This window comes from Chiloscyllium plagiosum, unplaced genomic scaffold (genome assembly GCF_037043375.1).
Source record: "Chiloscyllium plagiosum isolate Xiang-an unplaced genomic scaffold, Cpla_swu_hap1 HiC_scaffold_33, whole genome shotgun sequence".
NCBI classification, from domain to species: domain Eukaryota; kingdom Metazoa; phylum Chordata; class Chondrichthyes; order Orectolobiformes; family Hemiscylliidae; genus Chiloscyllium; species Chiloscyllium plagiosum.
In genome coordinates, this window is record NW_028270171.1 from 11,991,852 (window position 1) to 12,018,310 (window position 26,459).

Sequence of the window (26,459 nt, forward strand, 5' to 3'; positions counted from 1 at the left end):
CAATCACAGAAATTGCTGCGAGTTAAGACACAGATGGTTGAGTTTTCGATGAGCTTAGGTTTATGGAGGGGAGTGGATGGGAGATCCAGCCAGGAGTATGCTGGAGTTGGACAACCCTAGAGGTAATGAAGGCAAGACTGAGGGTTTCAGCAGCAGTTGAGTTTAGACAGGGGCAAAGTCAAGGAATGTTATGGAAGTTGGAAAACAGGGTGTTGACAATTAACTCAATAATTGACTTTGATGGAAATCTTTTCCTTCAGTTCAGAGAGACAATGTAAATTGTAATAATAATAATAAACAGTTGTTTCTGTTTATGCCAAGTTCTTTGGTCACGAGCCTTTGTTGTATTATTAATGATGAATTTTTAAGGCAAAAGTCTCTAGTTGATACAAAATTACCAGCAGCACCGAGATGAATTTGTAAATTTAATGGGCTGTAATGAAACTTGAAGAGGGAACTGAGAAATCTTGATTCATTGGCTGGAATTAAAAGATCTGTTGAAGTTACGATGTCTCCATGTGCATACTGTACCAGCCCTTGCATGACAGTCACTTTTGCTTCTCGACTGTGGGAACCATACACTCTCCTCATGTCTCTGCTGTGGCTTGTCTGCAGCACACTCACATAAGGTTCTGGGTTCAGATCTCACTCCAGGACTTCAACACTTGAAACAAAACCGACACTCCAGTGCGGTGCTGAGAAACAGCTACACTGCTAAAGGTCCAGTCTTTTAAATATGTTGCTAGGCCAAGCTTCCTTCTTCTTACTCACACAGTTGTTGGAGCTCATGTGACTCAACAAGGAAATGGTAGTAATATCACTGGGCTAGTGATCTAGAAGTTAATGCTATGGGCTCAAATCCCAACATAAGTATTGTGGTGTTTTTAAATTCACTTATTAAACACTCTTCCTGGCTCTCTACTGGCTTCCTTTCTCTCTCTATCTTTATGTCAGTATTGACATTTACTGTCACCTCTGTAACTGGCTATGTAAAAGAAAAACTTACATTTATGTCGCACCAGATAAGATTCTGATAGAGGCCTCAACTTGATTCTCCTGTCTATTCCCTGTATCCTTTGACAATTCCAATCGAGAATTTTTTCTCTAATTTTAAGAAGTATCCAAAAACCCAGCTTCCATCGCTGCCTGGGGAAGAGAATTCCACAACTCACAACCTTCTGAGGGAAAACAAATTTTATCCCTGTCCTCAATGCGAGACCCCTTATTTTTGTACTGTACTTCCTAGTTCCAGTCTCTCTCACAAGAGGAAGCAATATACATTATAAATGGCAAGATTACCTGTATAAGTGATGTTCAAAGATAAGTATTGCCCAGGACACTAGAGTAGTGGAGGGAGGTGGAGTCAGGGGGGTGGAGGGGGGGGGAGCTAAGGGGTGTTGGAGAGTGAGGAGATGTGTCACTTTCTCAGTCAATTTCTCTCAAGATCTTCCATATTACAATAAAATCACCTCTTCTTCTTTGAAACTCCAATGAGTACAGTCCCAAACTGTCCACAGGACACAAATCTGTTCGAGTCTATCAGGCTAGCAACCTGAGAGCAGAAAGGATCAAAATCCAGATGACTGGGATAATCATCAACCTAAGTCAGTACAAGGTTTTGTGAGTATTGTGTCTCTGAGTCAGAAGTCAGTTCCACTCCAGAGAATTACAGCCTTCTTTTGTTGAGTGTCTTTAATGTGGTAAAACATTCACGGGATCATTCGAAAACAACACTTTATCTGAGATATAGAAGGTTGTATGAGGATTCAAGCAGTTTTTGAACAAAATAAAATGTAATTCTGCAAGTATAAATTCACCCCACAAACTTATATGGGTGTGTGGGGGGGGAGGGGTTATGAGTATCTGTGAGAGAGAGAGAGAGAGAGAGAGTGTGTGTGTGTGTGTAGTAGGGTCACCTGTAGTGTGACATGAACCCAAGGTCCCGTTTGAGGCCGTGCCCATGGGTACTGAACTTGGCTATCAGGCTCTGCTCGGCCACTTTGCGCTGTTACCTGTCCTGAAGTCAGACTTGGAGGATGGTCACCTGAAGGTCTGAGGTCACACACTCTCTCACCGACACTCATAACCGTGCTCCCACCGCGCGCACACACACCCACATGCACACACACACACCCATGTAAGTTTGTGGGGTGAATTTGTACTTGCAGAATCACATTTTATTTTGCTCAAAAGCTGTATGAATCCTCGTAAGATTCTGTAAATTCGTTTTTTAGATTAGAATCAGACTGACCATTGTGGCACAGACGGTCTCACACAGGGCACCTCACACCTTAAATGTATATTTCTGGGCTGACATGACACCAATTGTTAAAGTTCACTTGAGAATGTAACTTTCAAAATGTTCTGTGATTTACATATGAAAGAGCTGAAACCAACATGTTCATTCTAAAAGATGAGAGACTTAACAAACAATTCAGGTCTTTTTCAATTTATCGTTTCAGTTACTTCACACTGTAAACTTTTGCGATAAATTCTGTGTCTTACGATCTTATATTCCACAACCACCCGATGAAGGAGCAGCGCTCTGAAAGCTAGTGCTTCCAAATAAACCTGTTGGACTATAACCTGGTGTTGTGTGATTTTTAGCCTTCATCAGGCCTCGAGCCCACAACATTGATTCTCCTGCTCCTCGGATGCTGCCTGACCTGCTGTATTTTTCCAGCAACACACTCTTGACTCTGATCTCCAGCATCTACAGACCTCACTGTCCCCTCCTGATTTTTAACTTTGTACACCCCAGTCCAACATCGGCTCCTCTAAATCATAGGTTTTATGGAGCATCTTAAGGGCGGACAGGTTTTGGAAGGGAATTCCAGAGCTCAGAGCCTCAGCAAGGAAAGGTGCTGTTGCCAACTTTGGAGCAAATTCAAGAATGGAGCATGACTCTGCTTCCGTGCTTTGTTCAGTTGAACAGATGCAGTGGAGGTTCTGGGCCGCATTCTCAGTGAGTCGATGGTGTTGAATAGCATGAAACTGGAAATCTGCAGAGATATCAGGTAGCACTGAGCGAGTATGTCAGGGTGAAGGTCTTCAGCTGACTGCAGGAGTGCCAGGCTGTCTGGGAGCAGCTCAAAATGTTATCATGGACCACCGTCACAAAAAGCATACCCTCACTTTCACTACCAGCCACAATCTTAGCTTCAAACTCCCATTCAAACCCCTGGGCTGTTTCTGTGGTGCCCTGTTCAGACTCCATATTCTCTCTATCATTAAGACAGCTATGATCCCATCTTGATGTTTCTAGCTCCTCTCATGGCTGTGGGCCCCATTCTCCAAACTTTTGTCAATTTTGACTGATCCGAAACTCTCAAGGTTTTCAACTGCTCAAATGTGCTTCTTGGCTCCTGCTCATTCACAATCTAAAATTCTCTGCTTGGCATTTAACTCCCTTTTTGGCTCTGACCCTCCTAATCTCCTTCAGTCCATCTATTCTGCCTTCTCCACCCTGAGCTCTCTTTCTCTGGCTCCAACCCACTGCACATCCCCTCCCCACACCAACATTGGCATCAATGTCTCAACACATCTCTCTCAGGCTATGGCAAGGAGAGTGAAGGGGAGAGAGGTTGCTTCACCTGTGACATTGTAATCGCCTGTAAGAATTACCTCAGCAGAACAGACATGCCTCTGCCAGTTAGGAGACCTTAGGGGCACACCAATGACGACAAGAGAGTTCTGCACCTTCACAGACACTGAAGTAAGATAATAAACTGAAGCCCCATCTTCCTTCTCAAGTCAAAGATCCTATCCTATGATAATATTATAACGAAGAGCAGGAAAGTTCCTCCATATCTCCCCACATGGATCCTCCAACATCTCTTAGCCCCCCTGGCCCATCTCCCTCTATTCCTCTAGGGTTCTGGGCAATTTTATCTTTGAACATCACAGATACAGATGATCTTGTCATTATCACATTGTCATTTATAATTGGAGTTTGCTGTGCACAACTGTACGTGAGGTGATATCATGATGGCATCATCGCTATTAATCCAGAGATCCAGGTAATGTTCTAGGGACATGGGTATAAAATCCTACCATGGCAGATGGTGGAATTTGGAATCAATTAAAAGTCTGGAATTAAGGGTCTAATGATGACCATGAAACTGTCAGAAATTCACCAAAGATCCTTAGAGAACACCTTCCAAACCCATGACTGCTTCCATCTAGAAGGACAAGGGCAGCAGATACATGGCAACACCACCACTTTCAAGTTCCCCTCCAAGCCCCTCACCATCCTGACTTTGAAATAAATCGCCATTCCTTCACTGTCACTGGGTCAAACTCTTGGAATACCCTCTCTAAAGGCATTGTGGATCAACCCACAGCAGGTGGACTGCAGCTCACTACCACCTTCTCAAGGAGCAACTAGGGACGGACAACAAAATGCTGGGCCTAGCCAGCGACACCCACATCCCACAAATGAATAAAGAAGAAAAGAAACCCCATCTGGTTCACCACTATCCTTCAAGGAAAGGCAGGTCTGGCCTTGTTGACCCATAACTGCCCTCTGGGCATGAAGGTTGGCAATAAATGCTGACCTAGCCAATGATGCTCACATCCTGTGAATGAGTATTAAAAAATATGGCTGCTTTGGTTCCTATAAAGGAGACTACTCTTCAGAGAGAGCACGTCATTCACTGTGAAGTGCTTTGGAGCTTGATAGAAAGGCGCTAGGTAAATGCAGGTCTTTGTTCCACTTATTTGGGACTTGAAGCTGGTTCTCTAAGCACTCTCTGCTGTATGTCTCTTTCTGTGGTTGTTTGACATCTAATCTGACTCTCAGAAATAACATTAACTTTTTGCTTCCTGTCACGTTCATGTTTAGGTGATGATTGTTTTCGGCTTCCGCTGAGGTGGAGACAGCTCCTAGAACCTCGGTTCTGCTCAGTTGTTTCACACTGCTGCCTCTATCGACACAAACCTGCAACTGGTGCTGCAGACAGAGATGGCTCGGGTAAGGAGCTTGGTGGGATGGGGGTCAGGGTCTGAGGTAGTGGCTTACAGATCCCAGGAGGGACCGGTGGGAGGAGGGTGGGGTAGGTATTGGCGGCGAGAGAAAAGTTTGGGAGACAAAGAGGAAAAGGCAGTTAAACCGCCATTATAACTGGATCCGGGGCGGGCTAGTGAGGACAGAATTCAAGGTTAGGGCTGGAAGTGGTGAAATGAGGAGATGGAATTGCACACAGCATCTTATGGGTTGGTACCAGCAGGAGGCATAGTGATTGGAATGAGGTCAGCCAGGTGGACCTCATAGAATATGAGTTCCCTGATTGAGGCTGTTAACCTGGTCAAATCAGGGAGCCCTAGCTGACAGATATAAAAAGAAATGTCGGAAGTTCTGCTCACTCTGAGGAAGCCAGACCAGTGTGAAATACTATGCACTTGTAAATAAAGGGTGATTGGATACCAGCCTCTGTGGAGTTATTTCAGGAGGGGTAGTTGAAGGATTGGCACACAATTATGAGATGTTTTCTTTGGCAAATGGTCACTGTAAACTGACACCGTAGTTGTGAATCCTTTGGTGGTGCTCACATGAACCGTATCCAATGTGGTGCGGTGTCATGGTAAGCTGACGGTACACAATCTGACCTCTGTTAGGGCAAGAATGGGGTTGCTGGGAACAGGTGGATTCTGAGCTCCCCTGATGAGATGAGGACACACGGCTGGAGAGCCGAGAGCACACTAGCTTACTGTCCTGTCACAGGTGAAGTGCCAGAGGACTGGAGGTTGGCTAACATGGTGCCACTATTTAAGAAAGGTGGTAAGGAAAGGCCTGGGAACTATAGATCGGTGAGTCTGACTTTGGTGGTAGGAAAGTTGTTGGAGGGATTCTTGAGGGACAGGATTTACATGTATTTGGAAAGGTAAGGGCTGATGAGGGATTGCCAGCATGGCTTTGTGCATGGGAAATCATGTCTCACAAACTTGATTGAGTTTTTTTGAAGAAATAACAAGAAGGATTGATGAAGGCAGAGTGGAAGATGTGATCTATATGGACTTCAGTAAGGCGTTCGACAAGGTTCCCCATGGGAGACTGATTAGCAAGGTTAGATCTCATGGAATACAGGGAGAACTAGCCACTTGGATACAGAACTGGCTCAAAGGTAGAAGACAGAGGGTGGTGGCGGAGGGTTGTTTTTCAGACTGGAGGCCTGTGACCAGTGTAGTGCCACAAGGATCAGTGCTGGGACCACTACTTTACATCATTTATGTAAATGATTTGGGTGTGAGCATAAGAGGTATAGTTAGTAAGTTTGTAAATGACACCAAAATTGGAGGTGTAATGAACAGGGAAGAAGGTTACCTCAGAGTACAAGGGGATCTTGATCAGATGGGCCAATAGGCTGAGGAGTGGCAGATGGAGTTTAATTTAGATAAATACGAGGTACTGCATTTTGGAAAAGGAAATCAGAGGAGGATGTATACACTTAATAGTAAGGCCCGAGGGAGTGTTGCTGAACAAAGAGACCTTGGAGTGCAGATTCATTGCTCCTTGAAAGTGGAGTCACAGGTAGATAGGATAGTGAAGATGGTGTTTGGTATACTTTCCTTTATTGGTCACAGTATTGAGTACGGGAGTTGGGAGGTCATGTTGCAGCTGTACAGGACATTGGTTAGGCCACTTTTGGAATATTGCGTGCAATTCCGGTCTCCTTCCTATCGGAAGGATGTTGTGAAACTTGAAAGGATTCAGAAAAGATTTGCAAGGATGTTGCCAGTGTTGGAGGATTTGAGCTATAGGGAGAGGTTGAATAGGCTGAGGCTGTTTTTCCTGGAGGCTGAGGGGGTCACCTTATAGAGGTTTACAAAATCATGAGGGGCATGGATAGGGTAAATAGATGAGTCTTTTCCCTGGGGTCGGGGAGTCCAGAACTAGAGGGCATAGATTTAGGGTGAGAGGGGAAAGTTATAACAGGGATCTAAGGGGCATCTTTTTCACGCAGATGGTGGTGCTTCTATAGAATGAGCTGCCAGAGGAAGTGGTGGAGGCTGGTACAATTACAACATTTAAAAGGTTAGGTGTACAGAAAAGAAGGGTTCAGAGGGATATGGGTCAAGTGCTGGCAAATGGGACTACATTAGCTTAGGATATCTGGTCGGCATGGATGAGTTGGCCGAAGGGTCTGTTTCCATGTTGTACATCTCTATGACTCTATGTGACAGGTATTGGACAGAATGAAGCTTGATATCCAGTCAGCTGCAGCCCAGTGAGCAGAGTGTTGTGCGTTCAAATAACATTCCAGAGACCCAGGGGTTGGATTTTAAGCTTTCACTTAGATCCTGACATCTGGATCAAGTGAGGTCATGACAACTCATCACGTGTGGAGCAGTCGACTGATATCAATGCCTCACAAACGTGTTAGTTGGTATAGTGAACAGTGACGAAGATTATCTAAAATTACAAATTTTAGATCAATTGCATAAATGGATTGAGGAGTTTAATTTGGATAAATGCGAGGTATTTCATTTTGGTAAAACAAACAAGTGCAGGACTTGTACAATTAAAGTAGGATAGCTTGGGTACTGTAGTAGAACAGAGAGACTTAGCGGTTCAGGTACATAATTCTTTGAAATTTGTGTCACATGTAGACAGGGTGGCTAAGAAGGCATTTAGCACCCCGTGCCTTCATTGCTCAGACCTTTGAGTATAGGAGTTGGGACATCATGTTCAGCTTGTACAGGATGTTGGTGAGTCAAGATTAGAGTGGTGCTGGAAAAGCACAACAGGTCAGGCAGCATCTGAGCAGCAGGAAAATCAACATTTTGGGCAGGAGCTCTTCATCCTGCCCTTCACCATTTCTGATGAAGGGCTCCTGTCCAAAACGTCGATTTTCCTGCTCCTCGGATGCTGCCTGATCTGTTGTGCTTTCCAGCACCACTATAACCTTGACTCCAACCTCCAGCATCTGCAGTCCTCACTTTCGCCAGGATGTTAGTGAGACCACTTCTGGCGTACTGGTCTCCCTGTTACAGGAATGATATTATTAAGCTGGAGAGGGTTCAGGCAAGAATTTCCAGGATATTGCTGGGAGTGGAAGGCTGGAGTGATAGGGAGAGACTGGATAGGCTGGGGTACATTTTCACTGGAGAAGGTTGAGGGGTGACCTTATAAGGTTTTTAAAATGGTGAAGTTTGGGCTTGGGTAGGCTAGATGGTCATGCTCAATCAGCAATGCCAATTTCCCACATACTTGCCTCACTTCTCACCTCAAAAGGGAGGGAAAAATGCATTTGTTGAACATGAAACTTGACGAATATGCTGGTGTAGTGCTGAGCAAATGCTGCACTGTCAGAGGGGTGGTGTTTCAAATGAGGGTTTTCTCTGCCCACACTCGTGCGCATAACAAAAAGATTTCATGGTAATCTTCTCCTTAGGGTCCAGGTCAACATTAACGCCTCAACCATAATCACCAAAAAAAAAGTTATGTCATCAGGAGTACATTGCTGTTTGTGGGAGCTTGCTGTGTGCAAATTGGCTGCTGTGTTTCCTACATTATAACAAGGACTGCATTTCAAGAGATATCTCATTGGTTGCAAATCGCTTTGAAACACACTGAGGTCAGAAGGGTCTGCTGTGAGTATGATACTCTAGCTGCAGTGGTTACATTACATTTTAAATAGCATGCCTGAGATTTGAACTCCTGTCCTCAGTGCATTAACCTGGGACTCCAGGTTACTACTTAGTAGCTGGTTAATGCTCTGAGGACAAGAAGTCAGACCCCATTAGTGCGATTTAAAATTAAATTATTGAGCCTGGAATACTAACATACAACAACCATCATTGACTGTTGCTTAGCCCATTGGGTAAGGGGTTTTGTGGCACTGTGATAGCGTCTCTGTCTCTGAGCTAGGTGGCTTGGGTTCAAATCCCAACTGCTACAAGGTGTGTCTTTTTCTTTTTATTCATTCACAGATGTGAGCGTCACTGGCAAGCCCAGCATTTATTGTCCAGAGGGTGATTAAGAGTCAACCACATTGTTGTGGGTCTGGAGTCAGATAAAGTCCAGAACAGGTAAGGATGGCAGATGTCCTTCCCTGAAGGACATTTGGTGAACCAGATTTGGTTTTCCAACTATTACAGTCATAGAGTCATAGAGACATACAGCACAGAAACAGACCCTTTGGTCCAACCCGTCCATGCCAACCTGATATCCTAACCCAATCGAGTCCCACCTGCCAGCACCCAGCCCATATCCCTCCAAACCCTTCCTATTCATATACCCATCCAGATGCCTTTTAAATGTTGCAATTGTACCAGCCTCCACCACTTCCTCTGGCAGCTCATTCCATACACACACCACCCTCTGCATGAAGAAGTTGCCCCTTAGGTCTCTTTTATATCTTTCCCCTGTCACCCTAAACCTATGCCCTCTAGTTCTGGACTCCCCCACCCAGAAAAGAGACTTTGTCTATTTATTCTATCCATCCCCTCATAATTTTATAAACCTCTATAAGGTCACCCCTCAGCCTCTGATGCTCCAGGGAAAACAGCCCCAGCCTATTCAACCTCTCCCTATAGCTCAAATCCTCCAACCCTGGCAACATCCTTGTAAATCTTTTCTGAACCCTTTCAAGTTTCACAACAGCCTTCCTATAGGAAGGAGACCAGAATTGCACGCAATATTCCAAAAGTGGCCTAACCAACATCCTGTACAGCCGCCACATGACAATACTGTCACGTCACAATTAGACACTTAATTACAGACTTTTATTGAATTTAAATTCCACCATCTGCAAACACAGGATTCAAATCCAAGACCCCAGACATTACCAGAGTCACTGAATTAATAGATTAGAATCCCTACAGTAGAGAAACAGGCCCTTCGGCCCAGCAAGTCCACACCGACCCTTCAAAGAGTAACCCACTCAGACCCATTCCCCTACCCCATATTTACCCCTGACTGACGCACCTAATACTACTGGCAATCTAGCATGGCCAATTCACCTGACCTGCACATCTTTGGACTGTGGGAGGAAACCCACGCAGACACAGGGAGAATGTGCAAACTCCCCACAGAATCAAACCCGGGTCCCTGGTGCTGTGAGACAGCAGTGCTAGCCACTGAGCCGCCCCGAGGAAGGGTTACTCGACCTGAAATGTTAACTCTGATTTCTCTCCACAGATGTTGCTAGACCTGCTGAACTTTTCCAGCAATTCCTGTTTTGGTTTTTGGTTTCTAATAGCCGTAGTTCTTACGTTTTTTTTCTCTGGATGAATAGTCCAGTGGTAACACTACTAGGCTATCATACCCCCTCTTGATAGGTTGATATAGGAATTAATTTTTTTTTCAAAAACTGTTTCAGGAATGCCCTTTGGGGAAAGAAATCTGCCATCCGTCCCAGCTCTGGCCTACATGTGACTCCAGAGCCACTGTAAGAAGGGACAAAAGGGCTGACCAAGAGAGGCAATGCAAAGAGTAATTGGGGATAGGGCTACAATTTCTGGCTTTGCCAGTGAAAGAAAAGCAAATGTTTTTTTTATATTAAATTTAATCTCAAAAACGGCAAAGTACATTTCAGTGACAGGGTGGGGGGAAAGGAACCTGGACGACACAGCCACTTCAGGACAGCAGAGCGTTGAACAGTGATTTTAATTAGATTAGGAAAGGGTGACCCCTGTGCGACCCGAGAGGTTTCCTGTTTTTAGCGCGGAACAGCTTGTGTGCCTGTACTTTTTTTCTCTGTTTTTCAGAATAAACATCTGCCCACAGCTCTGAGCCGGATTTGTGTTTCTTCCCCTTTCCTTTCTCGGGCGCTGAAGGCAGGAAGCGCTCAAGTGTACCGCATCCTGACATCTCCCTCTTACTCGCTCTTTACCACCGAGTCTTACTCGTTTTCTCGCTGCGTCTTTTAAAAATATATCTATAAGAGATGTCTCCTACCTCAACCTCTTGGCGTGGATAAAGCTGAGACTTTTTTTTTAGAAGAACAACCCCTTTACATCAGCGGGCAAACTTGCAGCAAAACCCCAGGCTCAGGTAATAAGGCTTTTTTTTTCTCTAAATACAATGATAGGATAAATCAGATCCCGGTACATTTAGTTCTGAGGAAGGGTCACTGGACCCGAAACGTTAACTCTGATTTCTCTCCACAGATGCTGCCAGATCTGCTAAGCTCCTTCAGCAATTTCTGAGGGAGAGCTGGTTGGGGAGGGAGAAATGCTCTTTGAACTGACACAAGAGCTTGTTTTGTTTTGAAACCTTGTGAGAAATTTAAGGCCAGATGTTTTCTTATTTTTTTTAAAGTCCCACAATTTGATTTAAACAAGGCAACTTGCAAGGCACTTTCAGAGTTTAGCATGAGGAACTTTGAAGGCTCCAATCATTCAGATGAAGGTGTTCATCGTTGAAAAGTTGGAACTTGATTGTACGGTTTTTGCTAACTTGAGATTTATTCCTGCACTTTGGCTGGCTGCAGTTTCTTGGAGACATTGACAAGAGGAAGGACTCAAACTAATGGCAAGAATAGAATCTCACAAGATGTTATTTGCTAGCCTGCCTCAGAAATAAGAGCAGTAAATAGAGAAAATAACAAGTGGGAGAAAGTAGAAGTCTTTGTAATACAGATGTTAAGACACGAGCTCAACAGACAGACAAAAGACAGGTGGAGAGGGGTACTTGAAGTTAGAAAAAAAACTCTTGAGATGGAATGGGGGGGGGGGGGGCAAAGTCAATATTTTGACTATTTGACCAAAGCTGAACAATGGCAGAGATTCCTTGTATCAATTTTTGTATATTTCTCGTATCTTTGTATCAAAGAGTGTGGTGCTGGAAAAGCACAGCAGGTCAGGCAGCATCCGAGGAGCAGGAGAGTCGACGTTTCGGGCATAAGCCCTTCATCAGGAACGGCTATTTCCTGATGAAGGGTTTTTGCCTGAAACGTCGATTCTCCTGCCCCTTGGATGCTACCTGACCGGCTGTGCTTTCCCAGCGCCACACTCTCGACCCTGATCTCCAGCATCTGCAGTCCTCACTTTCTCCTAGAGATTTCTTGTAGCCAAGGGCAGCAGGAAGAAGGGTGGACCTGGGTATAATTGGATCGGGTGGTTCCAGACGAGCCACACAGGGGTTAAGTGAAGCAAATAGTGCTGGAGATCTGAAATAAAAACAACAATTGCTGGGGAAACACAACAGGGGTGGCAGTATTTGAGGAGTGAGAAAGCAGAATTAACATTTTGAGTTTGGTCACACTTCTTCTGTTGACTCTATTTTCTCCCCACAGATGCTGCCAGACCTGCTGAGTTTCTCCAGCAATTTCTTGAATTGAATTAGCTTTATTGTCACATGAACTCAAATGAGTGCAGTGAAAATGTTAAAAGTCATCACCTAATGGTACCTAGGTGCAGCTTTTTAAGTTACAAGATTAGTTACAGTATAACAGTGTGACCACCACATGGGGCCACCTTGGGTATAGAGCACCGAGGTACAGTCATTAGGTACTGAACAGAGAAATGAAGTAAAAAAAGTTACAACACAGCTATACACAGCATAGCCTTAGGTCAGGAAAAAGGGAAGACTGCACATGCTGGAGACTCCGAGTTGAAAAGTGTGGTGCTGGAACAGCACAGCAGACCAGGCAGCATCTGAGGAGAAGGAGAATCGAGGTTTTGGCATTAGCCCTTCATCAGGAAAGTGATGAAGGGTTAATTCCTGACTCCCAAAACGTCGACTCTCCTGCCACTCGGTTGCTGCCTGACCTGCTGTGCATTTTCCAACACCACACTTCTGGACTGTAACCATAGGTCAGAAAAAAACAAGAGGCAAAGTCTGTTTCAGCTATAGTGTGTTAAGTGGCAGAGGTGGGTACAGTTACAACTTTCAAAAGACATTTGGACAGGTGCATAGATAGGAAGGGTTTAGAGGGAAAATGGTCAAACGCAGGCAAATGGACCTGATTCAGTTTTGGATACCAGTTGGCATGGATGAGTTGGACCGAAGGGTGTGTTTCCATGCTGTATGACTTCATGGAGCAAGACTGACCCTGTTAGCAGATCCCCTGATGAGATTAGTAGCAGCAGCTCCTACCCTAGACTTGTTCTATCATTGCGGGGGGACACTGGATGGTGAATTCTAACCACACCTCAGGCAAGAGATGATGTCAAGAATTAGAATCTACATAGTGATTTCAGCCAGTACAGGAATTGAACCCACACCATTGACGTCACTCTGCATTGCAAATCAGCCAACCAACTGCCTGACAGGAGATTGAAAAAGTTCTATTCAGACCCTCAATCAAACAACACATTTTAGAGGCTGCTCCTGGTTCTGAACCCAGCTGGGCTGCACACTGTCCCTGCCACCGGGAGGGGAGGACAGAGAAAGGGGTTTGGTCACATCTCCAGATTAGGTTTGATTTTATGTAGCGAGGTATAGCCATGTATTGGAGGCAGTTCAGAGAAAGGTCACTCAGCTAATTCCTGGAGTGATGAGGAAAGGTTGAGCGGATTGGTCCAATGCTCCGTGGAGTTTAGAAGAATGAAAGCTGATCTTAATGAAACATAGAAGGTTCTGAGAGGCCTTGATAGCGGAGATATTGAGAAGTCGATACCCCTCATGAGGTAGTCTAGAACTAGGGCCATAGTATCAAAATAAAGTGCTTCCCATTTAATACGAAGGTGAGTAGATATCTTTTTTTCTCTGAGGATCATTGATTTTGAGCAGCGGTGACTGGCTCATTGAATATGTTCAAGGTTGAGTTGGGCCTTTGGTTGATGAGGGTTTTTGTAAATTTACTTCTGGGGCACAGGCTTTGCTGACTGGGCCCAATATTTATTGCCCGTCCCTAGTTGCCCCTTGAGAAGGTAGTGGTGAGCTGCCTTCTTTAACCGCTGCAGTCCATGTGCTGTAGGCAGACCCATGGATTGTGTAAGGGAGGGAATTCCAGGTCAGGATGGTGAGTGGGTTGGAGGGGAGCATGCAGGTTTTGATCTTGTTCTCCCGATTTTCAGTTCCCTGATGGCTCTGTGTAACCTCTGACCATGCAGGGGCTTCAGCTGACCCTCAATCATGTGATGTACCCCACCCCTAGGCTTCCTTGGTGGCTGGTTTAGTTGGAGTTCCCAGTTCTGTGGGTTTCTCAGTCCATGTAGCTCTTTTCTCAGTGTCAATAAAATGGTGCACACTCTCCTCAAGGAGAAATGTAGCAGGATGAGGAATTCACTGGTCAAAGAACAATAGTGTTGTCATGGAATACACTGCATGGAACTGTGGGCATAACTGAAGCATTCAAGGGAACATTAGATGATTATTTAGATAGAAATGGCATGCAACGATATGGGGAAAGGCAGAGAAGATTGGTTCTCTCCCCCTAGCACCAATGTAGGCACAATGACCGACTACTGTGCTGTAACACTCCAGTAATTCTGTGAACTGAAGCCCACGGATGTTCAGGCAACTGTTTGATATTCCAAAGTTATTTTCTGGACCAACTAACTTTTAGTTTGCAAATAAAAATGTAATCGACTAATTATGGACACAGAGAGGCCACAAATTCATTTCAGCTCTCTCTCTGTAGAGCAATTCAGTCAGTCCTATTTCTCCTGTTCTATCTCCATAAGTCAGAAGTTAATTTCCCTCAAATGCCTTTCCAACTTCCATTTCAAATTGTCGATTGTATCAACTTCCACCACCCTCTTTGGCAGCCAGTCCAGGTCATTATTTAGATTGCGTTAAATATGTTCGTTCTTAACTCACCCCTGCATCTCCTGTCCAAACCCTTAAATCTGTGTCTCCTAATGCTTGGACAACTAGCTAATGAGAAGAGGTTTTCCTTGTCCTTTTATCTGAACCTGAGGGAATCTTATTAAATCTTTAGACCTCTCCTCAATCTTTTTAGGTCCAAGGAAAACAACCCTGATCTTCTCCATATAACCTTGTCACTAAAACCCTCCATCTCTGTTACTGTTCTCAGTGAACCTCGCAACCTTCTTAATGAGTGGTGAACAGAACTGGACACAATACTCTAGTTATTGGCTTGGAAATTGGATATTACATCCCAGGAATGTAAAATAAATACTTACAGGGATTATGGATGCACTGGTGGTAATCTTCCAAGAAAACTTAGATTGTGGAAAAGTTCCAATGGATTGGAAAACTGCCAATGTAACACCCTTAGTTAAAAAGGGAAAGAGACAAGAACTTAGGGCAGTTAGACTAACTTCTGTAACCGGGAAAGTGATAGAGCCTATTATAAAGAATGCAATAGTTGAGCACTTAGAAAAATAAAATGAAATGGGAAGACAAGTGGTGACAATGACACAAAAACGTAATAAAAGATAGAGATAGATTATGTGACTGAGCAAAAACAAACTTGGCAGATAGAATATAATGTGAGGAGAGCAGCAAAATGGAGAAACTAAATATTATTTAAATATGGAAAGACAGCAGAAAGCTGTATCAAAGGAGGGGTCCTTGCACAAAAATCAAGTATCTACGTTCAACAGATAATAGGGAAGCAAATGGAGTGTCATTTATTTCAAAGGAATGAAATACACCAATAGAGAGACCTCGCTAAAATTATGCAAGGTGCTATTTAGATCGTGCCTAGAATACAGTGAACAGTTTTGGTTCTTTATCTACTGAAATATATATTGGCTTTGGAGGCAGCCCAGTGAAGGTTCATTAGGTTGGTCCTGGGTAAGATAGGGTTTCCTTATAAGAAGAGGTTATGTAGATTGGGCCTGCACTCAACAGAGGTTAGAAAAATCAGAGGCAATCTTATTGAAACCTACAAGATTCATGAGGAGGTGGTGACCGAACAATATTGTCATTGGAATAGTAAACCAGAGGCCCAGGCTCATGCTTTGCTAATGTGGATTCAAATCCCACAGTTGGTGAAATTTGAATTCAATAAAAATCAGACATTTAAAACATTAGCCTAATGGTGACAATGCAACCACTGTAAGTTGTTGTTAAAAGCCCATCTGGTTCACTAATGCCCTCCAGGGAAAGAAATTTGCTGTCCTTACCCAGTCAGGCCTATGTGATTCATAACTGTGCCCTGGGTAATGCCAAAATCTAATGAATTTTAAAAAAAGTAGTGAAGCTTGACAAGAAAGAAGCAGAGAGATTGCTTCCCCTTATGGGAGAGTCTAGGTCCAGTGTCATAGTCATAGAGTCATAGAGATGTACAGCATGAAAGCAGACCCTGTGGTCCAACCTGGCCATGCTGACCAGATATCCCAACCCAATCTAGTCCCACCTGCCAGCACCCGGCCCATATCCCTTCCTATTCATATACCCATCCAAATGCCTCTTAAATATTGCAATTGTACTAGCCTCCACCACATCCTCTGGCAGCTTAATCTCAGTGCAAGGGCTCACTCATTTAAGACAGAGATGAGGAGGAAATCCTTCTGTCGAATGGTAGTGAATCCATGGAATTGTTAATGTAGAAGGTGGGTTAGTAAGCATTTTCAAGGCTGAGATAGACAGGTTTTTAATCTGTAAGAAAATCCAATTATGGGATTAGGCAGGAAAGTGGAGCTAAGTTAATCAGATCAGCCAAGCTACCATCAATGGCAGAGTAGCCTCAATGGGCTGAATGGACTGTTTCTGCTCCTCCATCTTCTCGTCTTACCAGACTATTATAATGGTTCAACATAACCTCACTGCTTTTATGCATTGGTCTCTATATAGAAAGCCCAAGATCCCACATTGCTTTCTAATTACCCTCTCAATACGTACTCTTCAAAGATCTCTTCACCTGCAAACATGTGAGCTGGTTTGGACTGGTTTTCAGCTTCTGTGGGGCTGATTGATCTCAGCCTGCAGTGGGCTAGATAGGACCACGTGTAGGATCAGCTCCCCAGGGTAAAGAGAGAGACACAAATAGAATCACGCTTATTCATGGTGTTCAAAATAAGTTATATATGTGAACACTCAGTTCAGGATTGGATTCAAATGTGTTGTCCTTGCAGTCAAATTGCCTCTTGACCAGGAGCTATATTTGCATTGCTGAGGTGGAAGAAGTGGCCTATACAATGACTCAGATGTGGGGATCCTGTGCTTCACTGGACAGTGACACTAAATATTCACTGGTTGAGTGAACGTAAGGTTGTGTGTGTCATAGAAATCCTATCTAGTTCACTAATGGGAAAGAAATTTGCCATCCTTACCTGGTCTAGCCTACATGTGCCATGTATCTTCTGGAGCGGAAACTGCTAAGTTGTATTCAGGAAGGCAGCTTTTCCTTTATTTGACTGTGGCATGTGTGGCTAGGCCAACCTTTACTGTCTCTAATTTCCCTTGATCTGATTGGCTTGCTGGATAATTTCAGAAGACATTTAAGAGTCACAAATGTTTCTATGGATCTGGAGTGACATGTAGGCCTCATTAGGTCAAAATGGGAGGTTTCCTTTCCTCAAGGACATTAATAAATCAAATGGATTTTTACAACAATCAATGACAGTTGCCATAGTCACAGTTATTCCAAGGTTGTTACTTGAATTTAAATGTCACCAGCTCTCCTGGTGAGATTCAAACCCATGTCACCTGAATAGTAGCCCAGTCCTCTAGGCTTTGTAGTCAAGTGACATTACCACTACACCAATATCTGCCAAAGTTACCCCTATCTCAAGGACAATTTAGTGTTGCCCGCCAATGAATAAAAAAGACTCAGATACCTTGAGCTCTTAGCCACTAATGTAAGGCTTTCAGATTGAGAGCAGTTGCTCAAGGTTCAGAATAGTCAGAGCTGAGGTCCCAGTGGTTGGCAAATGGATTGGTTACACTTGTTTTATAAAATGGGCCAACCTGATTTGGAACTACTGACAGGAACTACTGTGATGGGACTAAGCACAATATCATATTGATTGATAGCATTTCCAATATTTCAGATCTAATGATATAGAATTCACATGCAAAACTATACAATTAGTGAGAGAAGCCAATTTAGGAGAGATGGTGGTGAAATGAGTATGTCAGGCAACTAGTCACATCCAGAGACCAGGCCAATGTCTGGGGATTTAACACAAGGTGAAATTTGGATTCACTAAAAGTCGGAATTGGTAAGAAGATTGTTGGCTTAATGGTAACCATGTAACCACTGTGGGATTCTTGTAAAACCCAACTAATGTCTTTTAGGGAAGGAAATCTATTGTCCTTACTCAATCTGCCCTTCATGTGACTCCAGACCCACAGCAATGTTGCTGATTCTTAACTATCCTCTGGGCAATAAAGTTTGGACAATAAATTCTGGCCTAGCCAAAGATGTCCATAGAAAATAACTAATATTTAAATAATGCAAAAGCTCTGATCTATAACTGCATTATAGAAAATATAATGGCAATAAAATCTGTATAAAATATTGATCAATAACTACATAAATATAATGACCAATAATTAATGCATTTGGATTCACAAATTGGATTTGGATCAAAATGAAGTAAACTCTGTGAGCATTATTTAATGAAATAAAATGTAATAACCATAATCAATCAAATGGACTTTGCAGCTCATTATAATCGTTTTGATTTACATGATTAATTATCATGTAAAATGTGACCATTTGTAAATTATGTACAGAATATGACCAGTAATCAATGGATATAAAACAGAATACATAATAGTTAATGAGTTGTTGAACATTAATTTCCTAAAAAAGCAAAATTGAGGAATGTTGCTTTTTACAAAAAAAAATTGAAAGAATAATTCATAAATACTCACAGAATAGTACAGAGCTTCAGTATTGCTGAAAAAAAGAGATATACAAATGAAGCTTTTCATTTTGGACTCATCAGTAGATGCAAAAATACTGAAAGGGAACAATAATTTATAGTCCCTGAAATTTGGCATTCTTGCTTCTGTGCTGATAAGTTCATCAGCGCATCTCTGTTTCTCAGCAACACTTAAGCTCAGTTCTATTCTGTGCACACGTATGAATTACTCTTTCAGTTTTGTTTGGCTAAGTGTTATGATGCCAAATTTCAAAGGTGCAAGAATGTCAAATTTCAAAGGAATAATTCTCATGTAATATCAGTTATCATTCCATTTGAAATTTGTTATTCTTGCGACTGTCCTGATGAGTGCAAAACAAAACTTTTGACTGTATATTTCTTTGTTCAGCAAATGAATTAGCTGACCTATCACAAATCTGATTTGCATTGCTAACTCTACCTGGACCTGAGTCCTGGCTCGGACCATCCAAGCCTTTTAGAGTCATAGAGGGCTACAGCATGGAAACAGACCCTTTGGCCCAACTTTTCCATGCCACCCAGTTTTCTTCATTTAATCTTGTCCCATTTGCCTGCATTTGGTCCATATCCCTCCATATCTATCCCATCCAAGTACCTGTCTAAATATTTCTTAAATTTTGAAATTATACTTGTCTGTACCACTATTTCTGGCAGCCTGTTCCAGACATTCACCACTCTCTGTGTGAAAAAAATGCCCCCTGGACCTTTTGTATCACTCCGCTCTCATCTTAAACCTATGCCATCTACTTGTAGACTCCCCTACCTGGGGAAAAGATGTCAGCTATCTACCTTATCTTCTTCCCTCTTTCCCAAAATTATGTAGCTAATAAAGAAGTGTTCCAAAAACAATCGAAAAACAAAGTGCAATTCTTTGTTTTCAATGACATGATTCTTTTTCTCCCAGTCTGTTGATACCAGTGTCCCAGAGAGTCCAGGGCAATCTGGGAGGATTGGCAACCTTAAAATCAACCCAGTCTTTTAGTTACTCATTCAGGAGCGTCAAAAAACACTCATGCAGAAAACCCTCTGAAGATTGAGCCACTTCCATGGAGGAAGAACTGGACATTGTTTTCATTCACTGGCTTAATACCGGAACTGAAATTTTCACATTTAAAACAAAATCTCTCATATTTGTTTTAATTATCTTTTTATAGAGCTGCTGCATTCTGGAGAGACCTCAGGACATTGCAGCTACTTGTGATGCTGATCGGATGTTGGAGTAATCCTGAGTGGTCGCAAAAATTGCCGGATTCCTGATCTGAATCTTTTTCCCATTTGCCAGGAATATTCTAACTCTTGCCTTGGTCCTGGTTAGAATACACAAATTGGTCGGTTCAATTGGTCATGGAATCTCCTGTCACCTGTACCTTCCATCAGCTCTTTCTCTCTCTCTCTCTGTCTCTCTCTCTTTCTCTCTCTCTCTCTCTCTCTTTTTCTCTCTCTCTTCATCATCACCACCTTTGAGAGATTGGGGAGAATGGACCTGTGTCCTCCAGGATTTAGAAGAATGAACGGTGATCTCTTTGAAACAAAATTCTTACAGGGCTCAACAGGTTAGAGATGCAGGATAGATGTTTCCCATGGCCAGGTAGGGAGTCTGGAATAAGGAGATAGAGCCTCAGAGTAGGAGGGAGGTGATTTAGGATTGAGATGAGAAGGAAATCTGTAGTCCAAGGGTGATTTGTCTTTATAATTGTCTACCACAGAGGACTGTGGAGGCTGAGTCACTGAGTATGTTCAAGACAGTGATCAGTGGATTTCTAAATATTAGGGATATTAATGGCAAGGACAAAATTTGTTGCATATCCTTATTTGCTTCTGAGCTGAGTGTCTTACTTGACCATTTCAGAGTGTGGTTAGGAACCAATCCCATTGCTGTGTGTCTGGAGTCACATGTAGGCCAGACCAGGTAAGGATGGCAAGTTTCCTTCCTGGAAGGACATTAATGAATCATGGGGGGGGTTTGATGATCGTTTCAAGGTTCCCATCACCAAGACTAACTTCTCATTCCTGATTTAATAACTCAAATTAGGTCCCACCAGCTGCTGTGGTGGGATTTGAACCATACCTTTTGAATAACGATTGCTAGTCCAGTGATGTTGTCACAATGCTACCATCTCACCTGCCCCTCTCAATGTTACACCTTTTCCTAATACATAATCTTTTTGTTCTCCCTTCTCTTTATCTAAAGACAATGTGATAAATCTAGAGCCATGTCATCCAGGAGTTGAATTGTGAAAGTAATTGTCTTTCTGAGAAGAGTATAGGTACTGTGGCTACAATTGGAACTTTCAGGTCTTGTATTGATAGGTCAAGGGAATCAAGATATTTGGGACAAATGTGAATCAATGAAGTTGAGATGGAAAAAAGCCATGATGTAATTGAATGGTAGGTTAGAATTGAGGGGTTGAGTGGTCTCCTTCCGTTCCTACAGGCAGTGCTGCTCTGAACTGCATCTGATAACCCATTCAGATGTCTCCCAGAATGAACTGTGAGCAAAGTGCTGCTTCCTGTGAAGTGACACCTGACTTCCTGTTAGGAAGAAAGCACCTTGGACAGAGTAGACAAAGAGAAACTGCTCCCATTCATGAAAGACTGAGAATGAGAGGGTACAGATTAGGAGCAATTGGTTAAAAAAAAGCAAAAGAGACATGAGGAGCCTGAGGGCAAGCTTTCACAAGTGAACTCGATGCTTATTTTAAAGGGAAGATGGTGAGAGTTACAGACAGAATGCTGGAAAGGGCATTAACTGAAATGCTCATTCAGACAGCTAGTACAGACACAATGGGCTGAACGGCTTCTTTCTGTGGCTGTTGCAGTTGTGATTTTTCTCTCACTAATTTGTGATAAGAAATTAAGAATATGAAGGGCATCAGACCAGGTAAGGATGGTGGTTTCCTTCCCTGAAGGACATTAATGTGAGCCCTATGAGGGAGGATTCTCATGATACAGACGTGTCAGAGCATAGCTCATGGGCCTGTTGCACCCTCTAATTAGATTAAATCCTAACTCCATGCACCTTCATTTGCTTCCTTACCTCTTAAACACTCAACAAACAAAAGTCTAAGGACTTCAGGTTTTGAATTTTCATTTGAGCTTCAGCCTCGTCAGTTACCTGAGGGGACAGATTTACAGATTTCCCCTCGGTGTGAAGTGTGAACTGAAGAAGTACCTCCTGACATTTGCACCTGAATCCGCCTTGCTCCAGCTATCTCTCCACGTTTTTCTCTTTCTACCTCTCAACCCTGTGAAATGTTTTAGTCACTTTACACACTACAACTTGATCATCCTAACCAATCGCAAGCCTCTCCTAACCAATCGACTCATCCTGATTTAACCCTTTTCAGCACCAGTACAATTCTGAATCTGCAATTGTACCCATTCCTGAAGACAAATACTCAAGATGAGGTTTGATTATGAAATTTGAGGAATGAGGACATTGTGTAATTTCTATGAGCAATTAATCCAGAGGCCCAGGCTAATGCTCTGGGGACCTGGGTGCAATCTCAACGTAGCAGTTGATGGATTTAAATTAAATTAATTTAAAAATTTCAAATTGAAAGCTAGCCTCAGTACTAGTGAGATAACTATTAACCGTGATTTTAAAAATCCGTCTGGCTCACTAATGCCTGTTAGGGAAGGAAATCTTCCATCCTTGCCTAGTCTGGCCTGCATGTGATTCCAGGCCCACATGTTGTTGGCTATTGACTGCTCTGTGAACTGACAAAGGAAGCCAATCCATTTATGGGTATTTAGAAATGGGGAAAAAATGCTGATCTAACCAATGATGCTCACATCCTATGAAAGAATAAGAAGAAAGTCCTTTGTTTTCCTTTGATTCAAAAAGAACTTTATAAAAGGAAGTGGATAAATGCTTGAAGGGCAAAACATTGCAGATATCTGGGATAATTGGGATTAATGGATATCCCTTGGAGAGAGTTCGTACAGATATGACGGTCCTAATGACCTTCTTCAGTACCATATGCTTATATATTTCTATACTTTTTAACTGTAACTATATTCCACTAGTCTTTTTCATTTTTTTGTATCCATGTTCTGTAGGTCTAGTTTTCTGGATCTAAGGAGGAACCAAGCAAGGATGTAAAAGAACTGACCACAGATAGCAATAATGTGACCACATGGGAGGGAAGGGAGATAGAGAAATTAGTAATTTGAAAGGAGAGCTGGTAAGTTGTGAGACAAGAAGCTATCCAGCCTGGGAAAGAAGTGGAAGTTTGGAAGGAAGTGACATTCAATATCTGGGCAAAGGTTTGTGAAGAATCAGTGTCCAGCAACAGCTATTGGCAATTTTGGATGAATTCCTTTGTAACATTTTAACACCTGAGAGAGTGATAAAAACCAAAACATAGGGGAAGGCTCACAGGTGTCACTGATCATCAAATTGTGAACTTTTCATTTTCATGGTCTTCTCTATTTCTGTTTCTCTTTCCTATCCTCGTTTTTCTTTTGAAACAAATCTGTTTTTATTGAAATTATGTAGAACTTACAAGCATTTTTCTTGCTGCTGCTCACTGGAGTTTAACAGAAAGCAGGCAATAGCTATGGAGGTAAAGCCATCCCATCATGCATTGGGATGGTGAAAGCCCTCTATTAAATCTATGGGGACTGTAGGTTTAGTGGAGGGTATTCCCTGCTTCTAAGCATTCTGGGACAGTTCATCCTCCATTGTGTTATTTTGAGCAAAATAATTTAGCAGGACATTTAGCAAGACTTTCAGGGAGATGTTTGTTACATGACTTCACAAATACTGTGAGTAAGTTGAGTGATCTTCGCGTTGCAGGTTAGTGCAGCGGCCACTATGTGCATAGCAAGATCCCAGAAAAAGCAAGAAGTGACTGGTTAGTTTGTTTCCCATCTGTTGGCTGATGGTTTTATCATAGTTCATGGAAAATTACCCTCTCATTTTCTGATAAAAGATACGGATTTTAAATCTACCAAACCCTTTATCTAAACGTATATCAGAGGTCGGAAGAAGCTGAAATTACCAGGTCAGCTAATTGACGCAGAAGGGGATAAAGATCAGTTGGGCGGAAGAAGAAAACGTTTTTTTAAAAACATTCAGATCCTTATTTTCATGTTTATTTTGCTAAGGTCAACCTGGGAATTACGACCCTGCATTACTGCTGACCGCCACACGAGGTCCTTAGATGAGCAAAAGTGAATAAATCTGCAGCACAATGGTAAATCTGTAATGCCGCATATACACCACCAGATAGCAGAGCAGATCAATGAAAGCTGCACAACAAAGTTTTCACAAACCAGGAGAGCACCTTAATTTTTCCTGAGTGTCAGCATTGACAAGGGATCCTGGGGCAATGTGTCAATATTTTCAGGGGGTCCGTGGGGAATGTGTCAGTATTTACAGGAGTTCAGGGAGAAGTGTGTCAGTATTTACAGGGGTTTTGGGGAGTGTGGCAGTATTCACAGGGGGTCCCCAGGGAGTGGTCACTATTTAAAGGGGATGCCGGATGCAATCATATTGAAAACCCATCACATAAATAGGTTTGTGGTGGGTAGAGGGTGTTTGTTCACACAGCCCCTCTTTCGTCCAGCTCTTAGTCGCAGATACTGAATCGAAAGATTAACATGATCAATGTGAGCTCCTGGTGACTAAACCATTCTCTCACTGTAACCTGGTCTGCTCGAGTCCACTAAGGGCAGCCCATAGTCCAGTCTTGGCGCTCACTGTGTAAATGGAGCATCAGAACACGGTCCCTGCCTGTTGTTCAACTTCAAATGGCTTTGGGGCTCTTTCTGCCCTGTGAGTCCATTGGTAATGGCAAATTTCCAATCCAAATCCACCCCTGACCCAACCTTTCCCGTAGCCTTCCGTCCCCTTTCCGATGGGAAAAACTGCTGAAAAAATCCTGGCACCACTTGGTGAGACAAAGGTCATAACCCCGACCCTGGCTCCCTCTCTCCCAACCCTTGTACCAGTGTGATAACTGGGAACGCTGGTCCAAGGGATGGATGAGGAGGAGCCTCTGGGAATCTGGGAAAGGAATGATTGATGAAAGCTGGGAATGAAAAATAAAACTCATCGTCTCTTTCCTGGGAGGAAACTTGTGGAACAAAAAAACACCAGCAAAGACTGTTTGGGCTTTTTCTGTGCTGTGTATTTCCAGGGTCATCGACTGAACTTAAATAAAGATTTAGATTTGAAATGAATTGTGAGTGAGACTTTTCTGATATCACGGAAAGTTCTGGAGGGAACGAGATGAAGAGGAAGTGAACTGGACACAATGAAAGTCGCGCGATTAATCTTTTTGGGAATGTCAGAACATTCCACTGACTTCTCATGTAAAGATGCTTGCATTTATCACACACTTTTCACATCCCCCGCATGATATTTTCCCAGATGACCACTTCTGGTACCTTGTAACATTTGCCACCTGAATCAATCTGTGGCACTGGGTGAGTGTTGTCAGAGATCATTCACTGCCAACAATCCTCATTTGTCTTTGCTTTATCTTGGGTCTATCTATGGATTAGTGGTAAAGGATATACCGCGGTATTGAAGGGTTGTTCTGAGAGATAACAAGAAGGTTATATGATAGCAAAAGTACAATTATATTTGGCTAGGTATAATGACTGGTACCTTAGGGAGCTGCTACTGATACACCTGCTCCTTCCAATGGCACAAGTCAAACTCCTTGTCTCCACCCACAGATTGTGAGAGAGCTCAGGAAAATGGGTGGAGCCAGTGTAACTCGAACATTAACCCCTTCAGAACCCATTGGAAATAGTTAGCACTGCAGATGCTGGAAAATCAGAGTCGATAAAGTGTGGAGCTGGAGAAAGTACAGCAGGTCAGGTAGGGGCCAACTCCCCCGGGCTCCTCTGATGCTGGTTCAGCTGCTGTGCTTTTTCCATCTCCACTCTTTATCGACTTCCCTTCAGAACCATGACCTTACACAATATTCAATACATCCCAAAATGATTTATAGACAATCAATCACTTTCAAAGGCAAGTCACTGTTGTATTGGAGGAAGGGATGTGGCCAATTCTGTGAACAGCAAGATTCCACAGTGCAACCATCTGTCCATTCACCACCTCCAAGAAGTCACAGTGGGAGTGGTCTGTCCGTTCTACAAGATGCAGTGGCTCATTCAGGTTACTTCCACAGCCCCTTCTAAACCTGCAACCTCTACAATCTCAAAGAACAAAGGCAGCAGATACATGGAAACACAATCCTCTAAGTTCACCTCCAAACCACTCAGCATCTTGACTCAGAAATGTATCACTATTCCTTCAGTGTCACTGGGTCATCAAAATCCTGGAAATCCCTTCCCAAAGGGCAATGTGACAAACAGCTGTTTGTGATTTAAATGAGTGACATTGTCCCCCTTGAGATTGGATCTAGAACTACAGGCAGAATGAAAACCTTCCAAAAGTTTCCAGAGGGGAAAAAAATACCTGTGTGGATGAGCACAAGTTGAGATCGAGATGTATTGACAGAGAGAGACAATGTGGGGCTATGAGTCTGTCCTGGCAAATTATGAAATAACTAGTTTGGATCTGGATTTGAACGGGGTGTGATGACAGAACTGGTTGCTCTCTTGATCTGAAATCTGGTACTAGTCGTTTTTGTAAGTTTTCAGCACAGACTCATGACCTCGCACTGTGCCCCACATTATCTCTCTGCAGCATCCGTTTGTGCATGATCTTCATCGACTCAGTTGTCCTTCTTAAAATAATTTTAGACAGCTCCTGCCCACCCTGCACT

The 26,459-nt window shown here is 43.0% G+C and overlaps 1 protein-coding gene and 2 long non-coding RNA genes across 3 annotated transcripts in view; 1 reads left to right on the forward strand and 2 right to left on the reverse strand.

Moving 5' to 3' along the window:
• Nucleotides 1–26,459, reverse strand: part of LOC122542209 (tumor protein p53-inducible protein 11-like) — a 112,459-nt gene that overhangs the window by 40,580 nt on the left and 45,420 nt on the right. The window lies entirely within an intron of this gene.
• LOC148141209 (uncharacterized) overlaps nucleotides 1–26,459 on the reverse strand; it is a 239,297-nt gene that overhangs the window by 2,374 nt on the left and 210,464 nt on the right. The gene's annotated exons all lie outside the window — the stretch shown is intronic.
• LOC148141210 (uncharacterized) lies at nucleotides 10,719–24,900 on the forward strand. Its single transcript, XR_015752558.1, has 2 exons — nucleotides 10,719–10,996; nucleotides 19,866–24,900. It is a non-coding gene; the product is annotated as an uncharacterized LOC148141210 (long non-coding RNA).